Source organism: Coenobita brevimanus, chromosome 107, assembly GCF_032717465.1.
Source record: "Coenobita brevimanus isolate Jiangsu-jjx chromosome 107, ASM3271746v2, whole genome shotgun sequence".
Classification (NCBI taxonomy): Eukaryota; Metazoa; Arthropoda; class Malacostraca; order Decapoda; family Coenobitidae; genus Coenobita; species Coenobita brevimanus.
Genome location: NC_137060.1, coordinates 23,401,099 through 23,416,098, shown reverse-complemented (window position 1 = coordinate 23,416,098; position 15,000 = coordinate 23,401,099). Strand labels below are relative to the sequence as shown.

At 44.7% G+C, this 15,000-nt stretch overlaps 1 protein-coding gene across 1 annotated transcript in view; it reads right to left on the bottom strand.

Annotated features, from left to right (window-relative positions):
- LOC145416727 (uncharacterized) overlaps positions 1 to 1,851 on the bottom strand; it is a 118,252-nt gene extending 116,401 nt beyond the window's left edge. Inside the window, exon 1 of the mRNA XM_080285656.1 lies at positions 1,744 to 1,851. The gene's annotated coding sequence lies outside the window, so the exon portion shown is untranslated. The remainder of the gene's footprint in view (positions 1 to 1,743) is intronic.
- Positions 1,852 to 15,000: the final 13,149 nt, after the last annotated feature.

Sequence of the window (15,000 nt, the reverse complement as noted above, 5' to 3'; positions counted from 1 at the left end):
TTCCCTCCATCTCTTCCTCCTCCACTCATTCTTACGTCATCCACTTTTACCTCCTCCTCCACCTCCTCCACACTATCCACTGTCTATCCTCTCTCTCTCTCTCTCTCTCTCTCTCTTCATTCCCTCTCATCTATCCACCTTCCATAAATCATCTCTTCTCCATCATCTCCACTCCACCACACGTCTCATCCACTCATAATTCCACCCTCTCATGGTCGGAACAGGTTTAGCATTTTATTCCAGGTAATTAATTCGCCTAGAAGAGTTTATTTTCTTTCTATCTATACAGTGCAAAAACGCCCTCTCCACCCTATCCATCTTGCCAGTCCTTCCTCCATCCACTCTTCCCTCTTTGTCCACCTCAACCACTCTATCCACAACATATCTATCCCATTCCACTATTTATTAACTCTCTATCAATACAATACTCTCACAAAACTCTCCTTCTACTCCATCCACCCTGCCATCCACTCCATCTCCCATCCACCCTCCACGTTCTTCCATCCACCCTCCATCCACCTCCTCCTCGCCTCCAATCGGGCTGAGTGGACAATTAAATGGCCAACTACCCTATCAGTGTCGCTATTAGTGAGGGTGGGGGTGAGGGTGGTGTGTTATGGTGGGGGTAATTAGGGATATGAGAGAGAGAGAGAGAGAGAGAGAGAGAGAGAGAGAGAGAGAGAGAGAGAGAGAGAGCACCCCAACGAGGGAGAAAGGTTAGGGTGGAGAAACCAGAAAGAGGCCAAGAGGGAGGTGAGAGGAGAAGAGAAGGCAAGGGGGCAAGGCCTGAATATCACGAAGAAGCTGGCCTAAAGATGGAGTCAACGGGGTAAACCTCAGAAGAAAAACATGTGTTGGAGGCTGCGGGGGCTTCGAATCAGTGAACCCAAACCCCGACGCCTCTGAACCCATTATTTTATTGGATTAAGAAGGTTTCAACATCACCAAAGAGAATGAGTCTGCCTAAAGATGGACTCAACAGGGTGAACCTCAGGAGAAAAACTGTGCTGGGAGACTGGGGGGCTTCGAATCAGTGAACCCAAACCCTGAAGACTCTGAAACCTTTATAAAGTAATTAAATAGGGTTCAATTGGCCGTGCATTATGTGATCAGAGTGTGGGTAGTGTGCTATGTGGCGTGTAAATGAAGGTGGTGTGTGGGCATGGTGTGGACTGTGGAGAGTGTTTGGGTAGAGGTGGTGTGTGTACGTGTGTGTGTGGCGGGGGGGTAGAGAACGTGACCTGTCGTGTGGTGTATGGTGTGATCAGAGTGTGGGTAGAGAGGGATTGATGTGTGTCGATTGAAGTGGTGTGTGGGTACGGCAAGAATCGAGTGATGCGTGATGTGGATAGTGTTCTGGGTACAGGTGGTGTGTGTGGGTTGAGTGACGTGTGGTGTGGTGTGGGCAGTGGTGTGTGGGTAACCTTTGCAACAATATCACCAATAATATTTAATACCCCAATCAAACTTCACACAAATACACACACACACACACACACACACACACACACACACACACACACACACACACAATCTGTCAAAATTTCCCCTCGTACCCTCAGAATCTTGTGCGAAATATCATAGTTTGCAATAATAATAATAATAATGCTTCCTCTACATCTTTCGTCTCCACCTTTCTCTACATCTTAACGTCTCAACCTCTTCCTTGTCAAAATCTCGCGTCTCAGCCCTTCCTTCCTCTACATCTTAAAACCTTTGACTCCTCCACCTCCTCCATCTTACCTCTCAACCTCTTTCCTCTGACGAACGCTTCACGACCGCCCCATTTCGGCTCCTTCCCATCTCGCCACCATCCACCCAAGCCTCATTTTCGCATCTCCCAATTTTTCGCCGCTCCTTTGTCTGGGTCTCTGTTAAATTCTGGCTCCGGATTTTATGCTGTAATTCTCAACTAGGCTTCTTCTTTGTCCTGGCATTTGTATACTAATTCTCAGCACTTACATTTTCTTTCTTTCTATTTCTTTTTTCTCTTTCTTTCTTTCTTCTTTTATTCTCTTTTCTTTTTACTTAAATTCGCAACCAATTTTCTTCTTTGTCCTGGTATTTATCAACTAATTATCAAGCAATCTTTCCCCCTTCTGGACATTTATTCTCAACCAGCAATTTTCTTTCTCTTGGCATTAATAAACCAATTCTCAGTCCAAACAGTTCCCTTTTTAATTATATGAGCATTTAAGAACCAATTCTCAGCCAGGTTTTTCTCTGACTCGGCATTTATCCACTAATTCTCAATCTTTCCTTTTCTGAGCATTTATGAACAAATTTCTTATAACGGTATCACTCAATTCCTCCTCCTTTGGTCTTGGTAATTCTAACCTGGGCATTTACAAGCTAATTCTCAACTAGTATTTCCCTCGCCTGAGCATTTGCCAGTTACTCTTCATATCTGTTTCACTCAATTCTTTTTTTCTGGGCACCTACAAACAACTTTTCATATTAGTCACTCTCTCTCTCTCTCTCTCTCTCTCTCTCTCTCTCTCTCTCTCCCTCAATTAATATTTACAGAAGGACAATAAAAAAAAATATCATGACTCATTCTTTCCTCTATCTTGGCTCAATATTTCCATCTCTACATTAATAATCAGCTTCTCTGGTAAAATCATATAACTAAATTCATTCTCCTCTCACTTTCACAATTCCGGTAAGTTACTGATGACAATTTTATTATTTAACATTATTTCTTATCATTTAATTTCTCCTTTTTTTTTCTAGAAGTGAATATACTGTATGTTACCAGGAATCGATCATCATCATCATCATCAGTTACTGCAAGACGATGGTAACTATCCAACTGTTTCTCATATCATTATCATTATCATCATCATCATCAAGCCACTCCAAGACGAAGGTAATATATAACTATCTCACTACTTCAGATCCTTCTTTTCTTATTTATTTTTTTTTACAGGACTTCATAACACTGACAGAAAATTTTTAACTATTTCGCATCATTAAATCTTCTCTACGTCGCCTCAGCTCGCTAATACCTCAAGGGGAAATACTCAACACATCCTCACACTAGCATCAATAATCCTTCTCCTATTTTAAGCCTTGATAATTTTAACAAGGAACTTAAAAATCATTCCTCCATTTCTCCTTTGTCTTGGCTGATATAATTCCTCGCTGGCCGCACTGAATTATACCGCGTCTCCTTTCGTAATGGGTCGGACTGGCTTGGTGCAGAGGGGGATTATCACGGCGATTCTTCCACCGATACGGACCTGCTTTCGTAGCCCTGGGTCACGAAATGATGGCGTTTGGTAAAGGAGGGGATATTTAGCACTCACGAATCTCAGAGTTAAGCTGTGGCGATTATACCAACCACTAATCATTGGTATTATGATGATTATACTAGCACAATTATACCCAGCATTCGGTAATATTAGTGCTGTGCTATGATCATTATACTAGCACGATTATACTTAGCACAGGTAATTATTGGTGTTATGATGATTATACTAGCACAATTATACCTGGCACTCGATATTATTGGTGCTGTGTTATGATAATTATTCTAGCACTGTTGATTATACCTTTTTTTTTTAATGCAAGGAAAAAGGAACCAAAGGCCAGAAGCTCCCACACTGTTCCCTCCACGCAAAAATAAAGACAAGATAATGGGGAGCCAAAATAAAGATCCATTCATCTCGATATACCTGGAGACATACTATACCCTTTTTACTCTAACTTGGCCTAAAATTAACCACCTCTCTATCTTGCAGGCTGAGTTGTAGCAGTAGATTAACACTGGAATCTAATGCTTGTCACGAAGAAGTGCTATGGAAGGGATGTACAGCCTTAGTATTGCCATGTTCTGCCACTGAGCTACCTGAAATAAACTGCAAAAGGACAAATATCTGGGCTAGGTGAAGGTGAAAAAATTATAGCACTGTGGATAATACAAACACTGGAGATTACTAGTATTGTGGTGATAATAGCAGGATGCATAAACAGACATGAAATTATATGGCAATTATAGTACCACACACGAATGGCTGGCTTCTGTTATGATGATGATAATGATGATGATGATGATTTTTGAACTAGTATTTCATGGCCTTAAGTCACGAAAATTATGGCATTTTATTATGAGAATCACGCCAGGAATCACAGTTTTCGTTTTATGATGATGATGATGATAATTCCACGCCAGACCGGAATTATTGCTGGTGTTCTTGTAGGTGATTTCACTGGTATAATTTACAGCCGAAACCAAGAATAATTTTGTTTTTTTCAACTAAACTGGCAATCACAAAGGCCGATGTCCAAAAACGTCTGTCACGAATACGGATCATCATTTACTATAATACCATACAGGTGTTTATCCTGATTATACCAATGATAAATAACTAACCCCAACAAAATTAATGTTCAATTACCTTTACGTCACCACCGGCGTTTATGTGTCCTATATTCACGAAGAAGTGTTCAATTATCTCCACTGCATCATTAACAAACACAATTATTCACTAAAACATAAGTAATCCACGTGTTCAGTAATCACCTACATAAATCCACTGCCAGACTAGAATCTCCCACGGACATTTTCAGGCCGTGGGATTTATCACTTGGGATTTATTACGAGGCATAAATCCACACTGAAACATTAAAGACGATTACATTTATTAATTTGCCTATCATTCTTCATCCACTTTGAAACACACTACTATTTCTCTACATTTACTGCACAAGTTTCAATCATTTCACTTTGTATCACATTTACCCAACACTTCCATTATTTCACTGCACATCGGACACTTCCCAAATCCGGAATCATATCATTTAACAGGAAAATTCTATTAGAATATAGACGATTCTGGCTGAAACTATCTTTGGGAATCATCACGCTGCTTTCTTGCACACTGCACTTGCATGTATATTCAATTTTCCTTGCAAACCACCAAGGATTCTTCATTTATACGTCTTCCTTGTATTCCTGGTTGAATATCGCGTGAGAATATCGTAAATACAACCACTATAGCACTGTGGGTATCGTATTAGAGAAAAGGATATAGCACCGAGACTAGGAATGCAGGGAGCCAGCGACGCACAACCGCCCCCCTTCGCGTCCACCTGAGCACTGAGTTGGGGAGATGTGAGGGAGGGGTATATATTCACTTCAGGTAAGTGTGTGTGTGTGTGTGTGTGTGTGTGTGTGTGTGTGTGTGTGTGTGTGTGTGTGTGTGAAAAGGAAGAGAAGAGGAGAAAGGGATGGAAGGGGACGAGGAAGGGCAGTAGGAAAAAAAAAAAAAGGAAAAAGGAAAAACTAAGTAGAAGAAAGACATGGAAGAGATAAGGGAGGAAGTAAGAAAAAAAAGAAAAAAGAAGGAAGAATGGGGAGGAGGGAGACTGGAAGAAAAAGAAAATATCAGAGAAGAAAGACTGAGAGGGAAGGAAAGGAAGGAGGGAGGAAGAAAGGAGAGAGAAAATGCAAGAGAAAAAACACAACGAGGGAAGGAAGGAAAGAAGGGTCGGAGGAGGAAGAGAGAGTTAAAGCAGAAGGACATGGAGGGAAGGAGAGAGGGAGGAAGAGAAGGGGGGGAGGAGAGGGGAAGAGGAGAGAAAATGTAAGGAAAGGAAGAAGGGAAGCAAATGGGAAAGGGAGTGATAGAAAGAGGGAAGGAGGAAGGCAAGGCAAAACAAAAAGAAGGGAGGGAGGGAAGGAAAAAAGAAGGGAGGGAAAGAGGGAGATAAGGAGGGAGGAGAGAAAAGTGTGTTGTGAATATAAGTGGGTATGGCTCCATGTCCAATAAAGGAAGGCAGGCAGACAGGGTAGGGTGAGGCAGGGTGAGCCAGACAGGTAGGGGTGAGCCTGGGCAGGGTGTGGAAGGACAGTGGCTAGGCAGGGGGTAAGGTGAGGCATAGGACAGGCAGTGAGAGAGACAGGGTGAGGCAGGGAATAGGCAGAAGTTGGAGGTAGATAGGGTGATGCAGGCAGAGGGTATAGGGTGAGAAAGAATATAAGGTACAGTAGGAAAGGGCGAAAGGCTGAGACAAAGTAAGGTATGGAAGATAAGGTAGGCAGTGAAAGGTAAGGCAGAGAGAGAGAGAGAGAGAGAGAGAGAGAGAGACTAGGGCCATAGGTCAAGTAACAGAGCACCACCTACCCTCTCTTGTTAGTGACCCACCCACGAGAGAGAGAGAGAGAGAGAGAGAGAGAGAGAGAGAGAGAGAGAGAGAGAGAGAGAGAAGGAACTTAGGTGCAAGAACAAGTGGAGAGAAAGTGGAAGACGAGAGAAAGTGGTGGAAACTGGAGGAAGATGGAGGAGGAAAGTGAAGAGACGGAGAGAAAATGTGGAGGGGTGAGAGAGAGAGACAGAGAAAAGAGGGAAGGGGGTAGATGAACGTATGTGAATGTATGTGAGTGTATGTGGGTGTATGTGGATGTATGTGGGTGTATGTGAATGTATGTGGGTGTATGTGAATGTATGTGGGTGTATGTGGGTGTATGTGGATGAATGTGGATATATGTGAATGTATGTGGGTGTATGTGGATGAGTGTGAATGTATGTGGGTGTATGTGAATGTATGTGGGTGTATGTGGATGTATGTGGGTGTATGTGAATGTATGTGGGTGTATGTGAATATATGTGGGTGTATGTGAATGTATGTGAATGTATGCTATGTGAAGCAAGTGGGAGGGAAGATAGGAGAGTTGGTGGACGGGTAAGCATATAAACACAACATGCACTACACCCACCTACACCTGCTCCTTCTCTCTTCCCATACACCTACACCCACTCTCTCCTTCACCACACCCACCTACACCCACTCTCTCCTTCACCACACCCACCTACACCCACTCTCTCCCTCACCACACCCACCTACACCCACTCTCTCGTCCACCAAACCAACCAGCAATTCTTTCCACAGTATTCTGCCCCATCTACACCCACCTACACAAGGCATGGTCGTATCATTATATCCCATGCTGATTACTTTCCTTTGTGTTCCCCCCCCCTCTCTCTCTCTCTCTCTCTCACACACACACACACACACACACACACACACAGGGAAAAAGAACACAGCATTATCGAAACTACTTGTTGCCAAACCTTGTAAAGTAAATACCCCCCTCTCCCTCTCTCTCTCTCTCTCTCTCTCTCTCTCTCATAAACACACACACAAACACAAAAACAACAAAAAACGACAGTCAACACCTAATATTCCCGAAATCACTGGTCTTCAAAACACTCCACCAATGGATCACAAGAAATGATGAGGTCTGCCGTAATTTTGTGGGTTGTGGAGTGAAAGGCGGGTGAATGGAAGGGGGTTCGATCCTGAGTAGGGAAGGGGAAGAAGGAGGAAGAAGCAAGAGTCTGAGAAAGACAAGAAAGTTCGGCAGGTGACTAAGCGAAAAGAAAAGGGAAGGAGATCTGAAAAAGGAAACAAAGACTATAGATAAAAACTTCACTAAAAGGAACACGAAGCGAGGCCAAGAAGTTAACACTGGGACCCAAAGTAAAACAATGAGAGAGAGAGAGAGAGAGAGAGAGAGAGAGAGAGAGAGAGAGAGAGAGAGAGAGAGAGAGAGACTGTGGAGACTTCAATGCTGTCAGACCTACCAATCCCATACTTAGTAATATTCTTGAGAATTTTTTAAGGCGGGAATGAGAGTTTGATGATGATGATGATGATGATTAGTAGTAGTAGTAGTAGCAGCTGAGGTGGCAGTGGTAGTGGTGATGATGGACATGAGTGGTGGTTGTGGTGGAGCGAGAGGAGTGGGCATAAGGGGAAGCCCAAGTGACTCATACAGGTAATGACACTCTCTCTCCCTCTCTCTCTCTCTTTCTCTCTCGCTCTCCTTGGAATTATCCCAAGTCTCCTTCCTCGCCCTTGCTTTTTCCCCTCTAAAGACATCTTCATCTCCTACCACCCCTTCGCAACCCAATCCCTCCTCCTCGTCCTTTCTCTCCCCACTCTTTTTTATATCCCACCTCCCCTCCCCTACCCTACCCCCACCCCATCTCCTTCTTTGTCTCCTCCTCCTCCTCCTCTACCCACACTGCCCTTACAACTGTCCTGCCTTGACCTGCCTAACCCTCTCCCTGCCTATCCCTGCCTCACCTCACCCTCATATAACTAACGACATCCACCCTAGAGTACCTAATATTCTCGCCCGGTTCTAGCCTAATTTCACCAATTTCCAGTTTACTTATTATGCCCAATTTTAGGCATGTATAGCCTAGTTTACCTTCATTTTAAGCCCACTCCCGGACTATCGTTAAAGTCCATTTGTACTCTACCGTTCAAGCCTAATTCCACTCTATTTTACCGCCAAGTTCTAGCTCACTGTCCATCAAAACTATCCTCCCGCTCTACCCCACCATGTGTTTTGCCCCTCCCCTTCCTGCCTTGCCCTAACCCATCCTGTTCTAAACCGTCCCGCCCTGCCCCACCCCTTCCTGCCCTTCCCCACCCCATCCCACCCTTGCACATCCCTTTTGTTGTCCTATCCCGCCAAACTCTGATTCACCCTTTCTTTCCTTCCCTCTCCAGTGTATCTGACTCAATCTCATCCTGCTCAGCCCCACACTGTCCTGTCCCACCCTTTCCACTCCTTCCCATCCATCCCCACTTTGATTTCTTCCGTCAAGCCCTACTTCACTCCGCTCTACCTTGCTCCATCCTCCTTTGCCTTGCCCTGCTCCACCCTTCATGACCCTACCCAGCCCTAATACAGCCCTGCCCTACCCACACCGTTCTGCCCTACCATCATCTAACCCAGCAATATTTCAGCTGTGCCCTGCCCCCAGCCCACCTCTCCCTGTCTTACTTAGCCCTATTTTATCGCTACTCCGTCCCGTTACGCCCCACCTCCACCCTATCCCCTGCTGCCCTGCCTCTGCCCGTACCCAGACCCATTCACACCCTACCCCGTCCTCCCTACTCATCCTTTCCTTCAACCATCCACTCACACCCTGTCCAACCTCACCTCGACCTGCTCCACCCTAACCTTTCCTACCCTTTCCCAGCCTAACCCTTCTTGCCCATTCTCTGCCTCGCCTCACCTCACCATCCTGTCTCACCCTACCCCACACCATTCCCCCATCCTACCTCAATACTTTGTCCTTTTCCATTCAACAAAGGCTTATTCCCGTCCCACCGTGACCCACTCTACCCATCCCTATCCCAAGATCGTGCCCTATCCTACCCTACCCTTCCATTCTTTACGCCACCCTACTTCACCCTTGCTTTACCCCAACCTTTTCTCCCCTCCCACTGAGCCAAACCCCATTCTTGCATTATCCCACCTCCACCCCACCCTGCCTTACCCCCGCTCGTCCCCTCCACACTCTAAGCCACCCCATCCACCCACTCAGCGGCACTGCAGGCACGATCATCTTTACACAACAAGTTCAACAGCTCGCCGGAAATTGTTACGCATGTGGCTCCTTCAGTATCAGAGCAAAGAGTCCCACCACCGACGCACATTTCCATACCTTTGAAGACAGCACAGGATTCCCTCCCCCTAGAGTTCTACACCACCGTAATACCGAGGGCAAAATATATGAAGTATAAGTAAACCTAAAAAATAAATTTACCATCTCCCTTCACAAACACACACACTGGTGCAGTGGTAACGTTCTCGCTTGCCATCTGGTAGACGGGAGTTCGCGCCTCGCTCAGGTTGCGAAAAGTTTCACTGACGAAGTGGGTGGTTACTGTCCCCCTTGAGCAAGGGGACGGGTGTGAGCGTGTGTGAAGGTCACAGCCTTGCCCTTAGATCGGACTATATGAGCTCTCAGCTCCCTTCCGGGAGGACAAAGTGCTGACGATCACGACCATCAAGTGATCCTGACCGACCCGGTGAATTACACACACCTATAGTTCATTCATTCTAACTTGGCGGAGATTCTCGTCCTTTTGTAGCCTATTTCCCAAAGATTAACAGCAGAATACGATATTACTACGGCTCTCCACAGTTTTTCCATTGCACTTCTTCGTGACTATCACCATATTCTGCTGTTAATGTCTTGCTGCAGCTCAGTCTTCATGATAAAGAGATGGCAACTTTACGATAGGGGGAAGAGTTTAGAATAATTTACCCTCTCCGTTTTCTGTGAAGGTTGGAAACGCCAGGGCGTAAGAGTATATTCACACTTACGACTAATTTTCTATCGTAACTGAGATTTGGTACTGCAGGAAGGACAAGACAAGGAGAGTGCAAAATGTCCCTATATCTCTCCCCTTCCTGCGAAAAAAACAATTCCCAATAACGACTGGGAACGATACTCTGCTCACTTTAACTAGGAGAAAATAATCCCATCTCACTTCACTGTTGAACTGTAAGAAGATATGAAAGCAAGAATATGCTGCTAGTCACCAAGAAGTATTGTGGAATGGATGAAGAGTCGCACTACTGTCTTATTCTGATGAGCTCCGGGAAATAGGTTGCAAAAGGACGAAAACTTCCGAATAATCAAGGTGAATGAACCGAAAAAGATCTTAAGATTGTGATTCCAGTGCCATGAGACAAATATTCAAGCGGTAAATAAACACTGCAGCCCAAATCGCTAGAAATTACACAAGTGAGCGAAAAGTTAGACCAGCCAAGTGCCTTTCAAATTACAGAGGGAAAATGGCTAAAAGTGTTGAAATAGAAGGGTATATGATGAGAAAATACTACGTAACCTCTCGCTCACCTTTCCGGGAAGCGTGGGGAAATTCCTTGCGCCTTTTTTTTTCTTTATTTTTTTTTTAGTTACCCTTTGCGTCCTGCCTGACCCGCCCCCGCCCGCCTTTCTGCCACATCTACCTACCTTCCTGCCTCACCCTCCTTCCTTGTTCTGCCTTACCCTCCTATTCCCAGCTTGTCTTATCTACCTACTTGTCTGTCTACCTCATCTACTTATCTCCTGTCTGAACCCACACCTTACCCTTCCCTACCCTGACTAACCCTCATCCTGCCTTGCCTTATACTCCTCTACCTTAGCTACCTTCCCTGCCGTGCCTTACCTTGCCGTCCGTCTTAACTACAGTACGTTTATTCCAACATGAAAACACCTAGCCCCTGAAGGTGATGGCCAAGTATAGTCAGACTGGAGGACGGATTTGACCAGTAACCAAGGAGACTCATCTCAAGATTAATTAAATTTAATACAACCAGGACTCATTATTCAAGTTACTGGAGCTGTCCGGTTCCCTCAAATGAAAAATAAACTACCTTCCTGCCTCCAACTTTCACTACCTCACAGCCTATTCCCCTGCCTTCCTACCTACCCACCAATTTTTCTGCCCACCTGCTTCCCTGTCACCTTCCCTGCATTACCTGCCTCACTACGCTGCCTACATAATCATTTTACCGGCAGGACCTGGAAGGACCTCTTTCCACAAGGGCCTGCCTACCTGCTTCACTTTCCACCTGCACCTCTCTTGCTCTCTTTCTCTCTACCCCTTCCATCCATAACCCTCCCCCCTCTCTCCCTCCAGTTTCCCTGCCACCCCTATTACTTTTTCTACCTGGCTGTCTCATCTTTGCCTTCCCCTCTCTCTCTTACTCCCTGCCGTTCCAGTAGGTTATTTTGTATATTACTCTGGTCACCGCAAGATTATTTTATTTAGGAGTGTAGACTGATGGGTAGGTGCTTGACGGTTGAATAGGACAGGTGTACATCAATACTTCGAGAACATAGGTAAATTATAGGACTTACCAGCATACATGTAAACAGCAAATAATAAAAAATAAGGCACAATTCTACTCACATGATATAACGCAGACCCATGCCCTACCCCGTCCATGACAACAATAAATGAAATACACCAAAAACATAAAATACAAAATCAATATATCTTGCTGGTAAACAGTCCTGGTACTCACATGTGTTTAGGGCAGCCAACGCAGACCCATGCCAAGTCCTCGACGACAATAATGTAAATAAATAAAAGAAAGAAATACAGAAGAGACAAGCAAAGAAACAGAAATAAACGAAAAAAGACAGGTAAACAGTCTACTCACATGTGTTTATGGCAGACAACGCAGACCCACGCCCTTCCCCCTTCTGTGGGCTCCCTGCACTGTTTACACACCCTCTGTCTGCAGGCGGGGCACGTGGCTCCCCTGTTGATAATCACGCCCAGTTCCACCCGACACCGCCCACACGCCCGCCCGCTGTTCACGCCCCCGCCCCCGCCATCATCGTCTGCCTTCACCGCACCACGCCGACGGAGGAAAGACAATTCCGTCTTGAGGCGACTGAGGGAGAAAAGGGAAAGGATTTTAATGTAATGCCTACTGAAATTAACATCAATAATTATAATACTGACGGAGAAATGATAGATACCTCCGTCTTATGGCGACTGGAGAAGGAAGAAAGATTAAAGTTAAGCCTGACAACTCAACACTGATGATGATGATGATGATGATGATGATGATGAGGAGGAGGAGAAGGAGAAGAACGAGGGGGGAGGATGTTCTACTCTCACTGCTCAAAAATACACCCTCACACTTCAACTGCTGCCTTCGTACTTACACTTTACCATCTCAGTTTATAATAGTTCACCCATCTCCATCTCGTTTTCTCTCAAGTCTGAAGAAAACGCAGGTTAAAGTGATGATTTTAAGGGGACCCAACTTCATATCTCAGCCTAAAGAGTGATTTCAAAGGCGTGAAGGAGTTTGAGACGGCTACATATAACCCATCCATTTTGAACAGCATCGCGTAAAGGTAACAGGAAAAAAAGTATATAAAGGACCGAGTATAAAGGTAATAGGGGAAAAAGTACATACAGGTAACAGGGAAAAAAATATATAAAGGTAACAGGAAAAAATATATAAAGGAACAGGAAAAAAGTATATAAAGGTAACAGGGGAAAAGGTATATAAAGGTAACAGGGAAAAAAATATAAAAGTAACAGGGAAAAATATATATAAAAGTAACAAGGAAAAAATTAAGGTAACAGGAAAAAATATATAATAGGTCACTAACTCCTCCCATTCGAAAAATCTCTCCTTCCCCAAATAAGACTAGATGATTTACACATATACACAAACTTAAGGTCCCTGCAAAGTGGTGCGGCCATCACACTAAAGGCAATGCTTAGGCTGATTTAGGTAACAGGAGGAGAAGGGGAAGTTAGTATAGCAAAAGGCTCATGGAATCATCATCACCATCACCATCATTCTCATCATCATCCCCACCACCACCGTCATAATCAGTATCACCACCATCATATCATCATCATCATCATCAGATCTCTTGTCTCACCTGAAGATGGGATGAGGCGTAGAAAAAGAAAAAAAAAATAAGTGGTGGCAGTGGAAGAGTTAACGTAAATAATAATGACAATTTTCCACATCTAGAGCTGCCCGTACCCTAAACGTCCCCAGTGGCGTCCCTTCCTTCACCTTGAAAACACACACCACAGAATATTAACCTCCTGAGTGCGTCGACATAGGTGTTCTTGGTCTTGGTGCCCCCTAGCCATTTTCTTTTGATTTGGTCTGACTTCTCGTAATGAAAGGGGTATTGAAGTTTTCCATTTAATCCAAACATACACCTTTCTTGAACTAAATAAAACACCGAGGCTAACCATAAAAAAATAAATTCACTAACCATAATACTCATAAATACATAAATAAATATCCTTGGACTCGACAGGGTAATCGGGACATACATGGGAACAGATATGGTCTAGCGTTAGTTATATTCAAGTTGGTTCTGAAGACATTCCAACACATTTACCTCAGCGATTTACTCTACATAACACACCTGAACATCACACTCTATATTATTGACGACAACTCCATCCATAAGAAAACAAGGGCAAAATAAATAACACACGAGAGAACGTTAAGGAATAAAAATAAATAACTCAAAAGCAGAAGCAACGCAGCCTTATTTGCCTCCTGGAATAAGAGCCACGAACAGCCCGACACAAAAATAAAGGCCATTAAGGACTCCAGGTATGTGTGGGGGGGAAGATGTGTGAGGGTTGGGGCAGGGTAGAGGTGTGAGGGTTGGGGGTAGGGTATGGGGTGTGAGGGTTGGGGGTAGGGTATGGGGTGTGAGGGTTGGGGGTAGGGTATGGGGTGTGAGGGTTGGGAGTAGGGTAGGGGGTGTGAGGATTGGGGGCAGAGTAGGGGGGGCGTGAGGGTTAGGGGTAGGGTATGGGGTGTGAGGGTTGGGGGTAGGGTAGGGGAGTGAGGGTTGGGGGTAGGGTAGGGGGGTTCACTTCCCCACCCACACAACAGCAGGGTGAAGGAACCGATGTGTTGCCCTCCAGCCATATCGGGTGCCTGTGGGCGGGGGTGAGGGCGGGACAGAGGCGGCCAGGTACAAAGGGGGAAAAACACGCACGCACGTACATACACACATACATATGTACACACCCACGCACAAGTACACATGCACACATATATATATATACATAATACATGCATGCATACATACATACACATTCACACATACGCGCACACAAATACATAAGTCGCGAGACACACCAGAACTAAGGTCACTACAAAGCAGGTTCAAAGAAAAGGAAGGACATCGAAGAAAAAGTCTACAGATTATTCTCTCCTTCGATTAATAAACGACGTAGCAAATTAAATGTGCCTGAGACGGTGTGTGTGTGTGTGTGTGTGTGTGTGTGTGTGTGTGTGTGTGTGTGTGTGTGTGTGTGTGTGTGTGTGTGTGTGTGTGTGTGTGTGTGTGTGTGTGTGTGTGTGTGTGTGTGTGTGTGTGTGGTGCACAGTAACTTGCACCTTGTACTGCACATACCAATAACAACAATAATAAGGGTATTAATAATGATGATGATGATGATAATGACAATCAGGTATTTTGCATCTCAACCCTCTTGACTTCCAATATTTCTCTCACCAAAACAAAAAAGTCAGCTGTTACCCCACTTCCAGCATCATCCAGTCTCTCCCTCCACCCCAACCAGTTTTACAAAATTCCTCATCTTTCCTTCAATTTTATCACATGAAGAAAAAAAAAAGGAGGGAGTGACTCATAGTCTTCTGGTCGC